This window comes from Mastacembelus armatus, chromosome 5 (assembly GCF_900324485.2).
Source record: "Mastacembelus armatus chromosome 5, fMasArm1.2, whole genome shotgun sequence".
In the NCBI taxonomy this organism is placed as follows: Eukaryota; Metazoa; Chordata; class Actinopteri; order Synbranchiformes; family Mastacembelidae; genus Mastacembelus; species Mastacembelus armatus.
The window spans coordinates 27711169-27721182 of NC_046637.1; the positions used below are offsets into that span (position 1 = coordinate 27711169).

At 42.6% G+C, this 10014-nt stretch overlaps 1 protein-coding gene across 2 annotated transcripts in view; it reads right to left on the reverse strand.

The window, feature by feature from the left end:
• The window catches only part of LOC113130733 (sodium-coupled neutral amino acid transporter 3-like), a 27960-nt gene extending 23611 nt beyond the window's left edge, over positions 1 to 4349 (reverse strand). The window contains exon 1 of one of the 2 annotated variants that reach the window (XM_026307563.2): positions 3766 to 4349. The gene's annotated coding sequence lies outside the window, so the exon portion shown is untranslated. Of the gene's footprint in view, positions 1 to 2723; positions 2776 to 3765 lie in introns of those variants that run through there. The other variant, XM_026307564.2, reaches the window with a different exon arrangement.
• Between the last annotated feature and the right edge of the window lie 5665 nt (positions 4350 to 10014).

Below are 10014 nucleotides of genomic sequence, written 5' to 3' on the forward strand. Positions count from 1 at the left end.
GAGGGAACAGTAGAACCATAACCACACATACAGGAGGGAACAGTAGAACCATAACCACACATACAGGAGGGAACAGTAGGAACATAACCACACATACAGGAGGGAACAGTAGAACCATAACCACACATACAGGAGGGAACAGGTACACATATCACACACATCTGCATGTACCTTAGATAACATTCAGATTACAGCTTCAGGATGTTCTGCACAGAATAACACACATGCAATATCCCTATAATTAGTCTTTAAAAGCTTAAGAAGATTAAGTCACTTAACTTCTGCATCGTTTTCGTCTTTCAGAGAAAACTCAGGTAAATCTGCCCAAAGAGAAACAGCCAATTCAGCGTCAGCTCTGTGACTTCCTGTCAAGTAAGCTGCTTTCATCCCCAACGCTACTTTACAATCACAACTGCAAATGAAGTGTTGACCATATTTTTTAATGAAAAAAATGGACATAATTCTCCAAACTCTACCACCTAATCAAACAGATGGTGATACTGTGACCCAAGAGGAGAAGTCACCAGCAGATTAAGCTTAAGTCAGTAGATAAGCATCCCATCATCAAACTGAATACAATGCTTTTCTCAATGGAGACTGATTATATACATAAAACAAACAGTAATATGACTGTTGTGTTGTGTATCTGTTGTTTTCTAGCTCTATAATGAGCTGAGATAAATCCAGCTGGTCAATTCATTGGGTGGGTTTAGATGAAGCCCCTGCAGCTCATGACGCTTCTCTCTTATTGAGCTATAAGGTCAGAAGATTTCAAACAATCATCACATCAGTAGTACCTCAATAAACACATTACTTTTGGAGTGTATTTAACTGAGAAACCACGAAACACAAATCACAGTATACAAGAAACCAGTTTTTATGTAGCTGGGGTAAAGAATCAAGCAGAAATGACCCACCCATGTTTTGTCAAACGTACATCCCTTAAAACCCCGACACATTTTGTGTCGTCCAGTTACTCAGCTGCGGATCGTTTACATCATAGCTGCTCGTCTCTCTAGACCATCCGCCCCCAACACCACACTCTTCAATGCCAGCTCTGTTTTCTCTCAATCATGTGCCACAAAACAATATAGCATCCTCTCCTGGCCACCGGTCTCTCTCCAGTTTCCTCCTCATCACATGGCAGGAGAGGAAAAGAGAAAGAGAGCATCACGGGGGCGAACGCATTCATTCAGCTGGAAGTACAACTCATGCAGAGTGTGACCACCATGGTGGCTGTTTCACTGCTGACTCTGTCACATGCCACAGCACCACGGAAGTCCAAGTCTAAATCCACTGAGAGAACTCCTGAGCAGAGTGGGTACCCTCTGTAAGTAGATGAGTGTAAGACCGAAGTATTTCTCAAATCCCTTGGAAAACTAAGAACTGAACTGATTACAATAGTTCAAAGATGGATAATGAGGAGCAATGTGTGAGACACACAGTGTAGTAATACCACGTCTACTACCTTTTGTACCACACTTGTCATAACTAGCAGAAGTTCACTATGTGGCCCCGCGTTGTATAATATAGATATTGTAGAGTATGTGCATGCAGCAACCAGCCAATAAAAAATATTCAACTGCACATGCAGCTGTTCTCATAGGACAGGAGACTCTCCTCAGTCTCCTGCTGATTACTGGACAGCACAGTGTTGAGTGTATGATCATTTTCTCCTACTTGGAGCTCCTCTAATCAATAGGCCAGCATTTATTCTAAGTGGTGTGACCTTATTCAAGTTACACTTCATGTGTGATCTTCCTCAGACGATCCTCAGATAACACAGGTCTTTCATTACAACAGTCTGCATTTAGAAAATATAGCAAAATGATAAAGCTTACGTGTAGAAAGTACCAGGTAATATCCAGACTGACAGTCCATATACTTCATAACATGGATATTTTATAGTAGTTTGAAACTGTTATACTCAAGATTACAGGACAGCAATGTAGATGATGGATAAATGCAGGTTTCTCATCAGGCTATAGGCCAATAAAGAGCGGATGTAACCAAACCTAAAGGTACAGTACACAAAAAAACATCTTGTATCCAGACAGAGTCCAGATGTTGTGTATCACATCCTTTTCAGTCTTTATATATATTTGACTCGAATAACTAGCGATATAGAAAACGGCAAACCCATTAAAATCAAAGACTTTTCATCGTTTAATACACTGACAAAGTCACATTGCACTCTAAAGCTAAGCAATCCCTGCATCTTTTCTTTTCATTCATGCACAGGTAAAGAGACACCGCTGCAGGATAGATATATATTTATTGTGGACACAGAGCTTCAATCAAATTGTCTGATTCATCCTGCTGGGAAGAAAAGAAGAGACAGAGAGAGAAACCGCAACATTTCTCATCCGCTAACCTGTGGCTGAAAGAGAAAATCCTGAGAAGACAATCAATAGTTAGTTTTCAGTTGGTGAGACGTGACTGCTACAGACTGAAATAAGCTGCGATTTAATTATTGTTTTCTTACTAAAACTAGAAACCCACTTGTTCTGTACACGGGGATGATGACGGCTGTCCCCTCTCGGACCCACTTTTCATGTCAGTCGATACATTTTGCAAACAAACTAAGAAGCAATAAAATAAAACGACTCCTCAGTTGTCACTCCAATATTTATCTGTCACAGGTATGACACACACACACACACGTCATTTCTGTGTCATGAACATTTACTTGAAACACACAAATAACAGGTCTAATCACACACCAGATCAATAGCTCAGTATGCACAATGCTGGCTGAGGCTGGATCGGTCTGTTCACACTGATTTAAGTCTGGGTTGGAGTAGGAGAAAGGGAACAACAGGTCCATGACAAGCCAGAAATAGGGGTCCAAACAGGCCAGACATAAGCTCCCACCTGCTCCAGGCTGTCACGACCAGCAGTCACTGTGTCACCTGCTGATTTAAAGCCCTAGAGGAGAGGACAGAATGACAGGGGGCTTCGCTGCAGGTGATTCCAGAAACCAAGCTGCTGCTAGATTCTTATTCATGCTATGGGTTTTTCCTCCCAGCCTGGCTGGAGGGATAAACAGCATCTTATGCCTGAATTCGAGACAAAGGCTTTTGAGGTTTTGCTCATGTTTAAAAATTCAGTACATAAAGACCAAGCGGACAAAAGTAACGTTTATGATTACCACTGGCTCCTGCCTAGTCATGAATCCATACTGATAACATAGGCTATATATTACACGCATATTACGATTTGACAGCTGCTTCCCTAATCCCAGTGAAATCATGAGTATGCCCCTCAGAATAAATCACCACACATGAAAGCCAGATGGCACCTGTAGCCCAGCTGTAAGACGGTGTGAGCCGGCACGACTCAAAAACATGACAGGCGATCCAAAAACCAAGCTGAGCAGAGAACCTGCAAAATCCAAGCATGGTAGCAGCCCAGTCACTTGGACGCCTTGGACACACATGACTCCAAATGTCATGGAGTGAAAACATACAGTGACATTCATAAAAACTCACATTAAAAAGAAGAAGACTGATTATTGAGAAAGAGTCCGGGAACAGACACGCAGGAGCTTCCAGACCAGCATCTAAGTTTTGGTGTCACCGAGTGTTTTCACTCCATCACAGGACAGGTTCCACACGGACTAACGAGCAGGTCGATGGCGCACACGCGTGAAACAAAGAGCGTCGTTTTGTATTGACTTAAATGAAATGTGTTATTTACCCCTCCATGATATACAGCAGGATATAAGGGCTACACGTATATCACAGCAGTATTTCAGCGCCTCACCAGAGAAGTACGAGTGTCCTCCTCCAACTCCAAATATCTCCACGCAGATCTTGCCTCCGCTCGCTGCTCGGCTCCGTCTAGACCCGCGGCGTCTCGTCCTGCCTGTGCCCGGAGCAGCGTTAATGTCATGTGTTTCCCAGTGGATTGTCCCTGTAATCTCCTCAAAAGTGTAGACCTGAAGAGCCCCCTGGTTCCGCCTACTGCACCCTCGCGCACGCGGCTCCGATTAAATTATCGCTGTGTGTTTGTTGCGTTAACCGGAACGCGCACGGACACGAGAGCCCACTGTTTGGCACGCGCCTTTGTAAGCGTTTGGAAACGATGACCGGTGCTAGATTGCTGTCATCATCAGCCATGCGGTGCTTTCAACATGTTGGGACCGCGGGACTGTGACTGTCTCTGGGCCGATGACGGATTTACCGTCGTGCTTTTACGCGCATTACGAGGCGGTGAGACGGTGAATGAGAGGACACGGTCATTGGGATCGTACTTCACCTATTCGACGGTGTCCCCTTTGACTCGTTCTAAAAATATCATTTACGCGGACCTTTAAGAGACACGATCCAATGGCTGTGTCTTTTTAAAAACACGCAATCGACAACGCAAACATCTGCCTGGGCCATGTGCCGCCGAAGCCCACTGACGCTTACGCACGCTCCGTTTCTAGGTCATCGGCGGTGGCGCGTTTTTGATGTCACGCCGTCGTCTCTTTTCTCTGTCCTCTGGCTCATGTTCTCCGGCTCATGTTCTCCGAGGAAAACACGCACCTGCGGTGAAATTAGAACATCCATGAACATCCATGTTCATTGACGTGAGCCAGTCAGGCCCAAACCCTCGTTTCCATGGAAAACTGACTCATTTAGGTCTGAAGCTTGTTCAGGACATTACCCAACCTGCATGCAAACATAAACTTTCCCAATATTTGCAGTTCTATCAATCATACTCTTTTCTTCGTGCCTTTAAAATTAGGAGCTAAGAGATACAATGGTCTAAACAACAAGCAGGTTCCTTTAAAGCTGTCACAGCAAACCTGACCTTGTGGAGAGCAGAGGACATTTAAGCTATAAGCTCAGCATCTGCTCTGAGGCTGAGGCAGCAGGGGGCGGCTGCCCACAGGGGAAAGGGCCAGAGATGCTGAGACAAATGACTTGTGCATCCCAGAGGTCAGCAGGGGGACTCAACAGCTGTATGCTATAGTTCAAAGAAAGAATCCAAAGTGCTCGAATGCATTAATGCACTAATTTCAGAGGTTGTTCTCTCTGCTATTCCCAAATAACCCGGTGCCATGCTAATTTAAGTGCTGTCAACTAATGAGGAGGGGAGGGGGGACTACCAGGACATCTGGCAGCTGGTCCTGGAGGCACCGCATTGACTGTGAACCCCCTGATTCCTCCTTCAGTGGTGTGTGTGTGTGTGAGTCTCACCGTATCGTTGCATGTGTAGTGCACCTTGCAGTGCTCTACAAGGCGTAACCATAGAAACCGGGTGGATAGGTTAGATGACCACTGAGCAGAGACACTAATGACCTTCCAGGATACCCTGAAACCTGCACATGGTCAAATATGAACCAGTTCATTCAGGCCTCAGTGAGACGGCACTAAACACTAACAGCATCATGCTAACATGCTCACACTGACAATACTGTGCCACCATCATATACATAGACTGTTCTGGACTAGTATGTTTATATGAGTTCAGACAGAAAATTACAACATATTTACTTTATTACTCAAAACTGAAGGACACAGAAGTAAAAACAAACAAACATGGCTGACCGGTGGCTTTCGTTCTTTTTTTTTTGTTCTTTCTCTCTGTTTTTTGCAGAGATCACAAATAAACCTTGACCAACAGACGGTTTTGTTTGCCAGTAGTAATGCTGGTAGCTATTATGTCACTCAGCTTTAGACGTCACTGTTGTGAAAGCAGGTAAAAAGCCATATGGCGTCCTTCGGTTGTGTGGCAACTATTGATTGGATAAAATACAGATAACATTAAAAATTGATTAGTTTTATTTCTGCTGTAGCAACAAGTTCAGAGAAAAATAAAATTACAATGAAATGTTTATTATGTGGATTAGAACATGTCTGAGGAATTTAAATGTGATAGCTATTGATTGGATTTTTGCTGTCTCCCACCAGAAGACTGTAGCAGCAAACTACAGTTAGACTCACTATGAAACCTAGTGCTTTACATCAACAACGCAGAGCAGCCTTGTGAACAGCTTTGAAAGGATTTCTGAAACAATGGGAGCCTGTAACTTCAGAGAGCTTTAAGCAAACATGCGTAACAGCACAATAGCTTGATACTTAAGTAACTGTGCTAAACATGAGACTGTTCAAAGGCAGGGCCCAAAAAACAAACTGGCCTATTATTTTTAAACTCTACAATTATCCTCACCTTCCTCAAAGACTGTACTATGATTCTGCACTCTAATCTCCACTCGATTGCCTTCAGAGAGCGAATCAAAGTCTATTGTGTGTGTGTGTGTGTGTTTTTAAATAAAGATATTTTCCAAGGATCTTTCCTCACAAGTATGAGGCATCATTCGCAGCCTCCTGGCCACCCTCCACAGACCCACAGCCCAACCACGGCCATAATTAGGAGAAACAGGAAGAAAAGATCTCATCACAGAACACTAAGCCCATTCACTTCGTTTTGCTGAGCCTTGCTGGAAGATGCTGCTATCAAACTCAATTAAGGTCATTCTCCCAGTGCATTCATCATTTGGGGAAGTGATGCCCGTCACTGTGTGATTGTCCAAAGCAACATGTCCCACTCATGGATGAGCAAGAAATGGCCATGCTGTGGAAATTACACGGTTATGCAATTACGTGAGAGCTGGTTTCCCTGAAACGGGTCTTTATGTGGGACGAGGGGTAGTTTGGTGCTGGTTTAGTAACCTCTAGGTTTGTACAGGTTGTTTATGTGAATTGGTAAATGGGAAACAGAGGACAAGACAAGAACAAAGTTGTTTCACTGTATTTTTAAAAAACATTCTTAGCACTATCTCAATTTTTTAATGAAAGTAACTAAACTGAGCCTAAAATCCAAACTCAGCAGCACTTTTCCATGTAGATTCACAGATACTGACATTACCATTAACATTAAAATAGATTTGGGCTGATTATCTTGGTTTCTTTTCATTCCCAGTAACATGAATGTATTGCTAGGAAACTGACTTTCTACTCTCCAGTGATGACTAAAACAAATACTAAATGAATACTGTTCACAATTAATCCCTCAAAATGCACAAATTGTTTGGTGGTCAAAATAAAATAAAATTAAAATAATATTTAACGATTTTACAGAGTCTTCACCATTAAGGCATCTAGTTTGCTCACCTGGACATAAGTGAGCTTCACTTATAGAACGTCTCATTCTGTCTTTAAATAAAGGATAAATATTTTTTGGAAATGTTGGAATTATAAGTTTTTGGGGGGGTGTCAGCTATATCACACTGTCTTCAACAGCGAACGAGTTTGTTCAGGTGTCTGGGAGCAGCCTCCTTTGACATATAAGCTGCTTACATACCTGAAATGATCCCTTACTGGAGACACACATTCTCACACAATAAGACACATCGGTTGAAAACAAAGTGTCAGAAACTGTAAATGTGACATAATTCAAGCTAAAGTAATCAAGGAGCTTCTGAACCACTTATCAAGAGGAGACATCTGCCATACCAGGGGAATCCTGTTTGTTATTGTCTCCAGACTTCAATCATATGAGAAAGTTTTTGCAGAGGTTCACAAAGTGTCCTCTCTCCTTATACACATAAACACATACTTGGACCACCTGCCCAACCCTCCTCTTTTGCCATCAAAGAGCCTGCACTGCAGTGTACACACGTGCGTGCGCTCGAGCGCGCACAAACACACCGCCGTGAGGGACAGAGAGAAGTCCTGAGCATTATTCCTCGCTGCGGGAGGAATTCCCTGAAGGAGCAGTCTTGTCATTCCAAGAGGGAGCTGAAAACATCGAGTCCCAAAGAGTGAAGAAAGGTCAGGGAGTGAAAGAGTAGAGGCAGCAAAGATGAAGAAAAACACATTCTGGGATAAAGGTTTCAAAAATAACTCTATGACTTTGATGCCTTTTTTTGTAAGAAACAGAAATTATGAAGTAGAAAAATTCACTTCAGGCCAAAATCAAATCAATGATTAAGGCCTTAATAATAATAATTCAAATAATTGGATCAATCACTTGTCAGGGCTAAAATGGGAATTTTCCACCAGTTGATCTATCATTAGCACGGTGCCTTAGTGGTTAGCCCTGTTGCCTCACAGCAAGAAGGTTCCTGGTCTGAAACCCATCAGGGGCCTTTCTGTGTGGAGTCTGCATGTTCTCCCTGTGCTTGTGTGGGTTTTCTCCAGGTACTCTGGTTTCCTCCCACAGTCCAAAAACATGTATGTCAGGTTGATTGGTGACTCTAAATTGTCCATAGGAGTGAGTGTGAGTGTGTGAGGTTGTTTGTCTCTATGTGGCCCTGTGATGGACTGGGGACCTGTCCAGGGTGGACCCCTGTAAATGGTAAATTGTCTTATATAGCACTTTTCTAGACTCAGGTGTCAAAATGCCCCAGATGATGCAGACATATCCTCTAATGCCACCACAAGGTGAAATAATGAGTGAAATATCTCAACAAATACAGGATGTGCTGCCGTGTAATTTGGCGTCTGAGGATGAATCTGCTGCACTCTGTGTTTAGTGCCGATTGGTTAATATTAGCATGATACCACAGGGTGAACATGATAAACATTATTCCTTCAAATCCAGCATGTCAGCAATGTTAGTGTGAGCATTATAGCATTTCATTTAAAGCAGCAAGTGCAGCCTCACAGAGCTGACCTACTGTCTCAGTCTCGTCTAACTTCTCAGTGTCTTTAATTATTGTGTTTCTTTGATAACTCACACTTCCTGCTTGCTGTCATCAGATTTCATCCCTTTGTCAGCTGCTTGGTCTGGACTTGGGGAGTCCTTATATATATATATATGACAAACCTGTGACACCAGCAATGAAGATGAAAAGCTGCTGTGACAAAGTTAAGGCGGGACATGAAATGTACAGAAATATCACATTTAAACATAAATGAAAATATGCTGTTAAATAGTCTTATGATCAAAACAACACTCATGGTATACACTATGTACTGGTGGAAACAATTAGGTATAAAATTAGCTACGTAAAAACAAAACATAGAATTAGATGGACCCTGAACTGGTTAAAAATGCATCAGCCTAAAATCAGATATTATCAGGAACTTGACTTCAGGCCACAAAGACAGAGAAAAATCCAAACTGTTTCTGGAATAAGAAAAAAGAAGGAATAGTGCATTTTTATGAATGTTAATATTTAACAATCCATCTAAATTCTTTCAAAATGAATGTGTGGATTATAAATTCCTTGGATATTAAATTAGGTTTTCTTCTGTTTACACAGCTGGCCAGAGTTTGAAACCACTTGCCTGCATGAGAAAAGCGTATTACCAACGAGGGCTCATCTCTCAGGCGTTTGTTCTGAGTTTCGTCTTAGATGTATTTCCTTTTGGATCCCTGAGGAAAGGAACACAAACATTTTAGATGTAGACAAACATGACATTGTACAGTATGTCCTTTGAATCGGCGTGACTTCACCATAATCCACCTGACAGCATGCCACACAAAGCTTCTCTGTTCAAACGGGCAACACTGCCTTCATTCACAGCGTCTGTTTGTGTACAGTGCATTGTTTTGTTTTTTAATCCCCTTGGAATATAAATTACACTCTTGTTCATGCCACCATGCTCCAGTTATACATAATACATGGAAAAGCAGGGATATAAGAATGCACAACTGATTTCTAAGCTTAGGGAAGCTTAGACATATCTGATCTAGCTCTTAGAGGGAGTGCATGAGCCGAAATCCTGCTGGCATCACATTTTCTATATATTTAGGGTGTGGTATAGGCCTTCACACAGCGGCCTCATTCTCCCTCACAGTCTTATTCAGTTCAAGTGTGACCACTGACAGCGTTATGCAAAAAGGCTTAGTCAACTGGCAGTTTCTAGTGAGCTGAGCCAGTGCCCGAGTGTCCGTGTGACAGCGAGCAGAGTTCATGTTATGCTGCAGCATGAATCAACGGGGAGACCGGTGCTACAGGGTTATTTAATCTGCACAATTTAGCTGTCACTCAAGTGGAAACCTGGGTGAGACCCTCTTGGTCCGGTGCCACTTGGTAGGAAGCATGAAATCCTGATTGTAGCAATAGGGGAT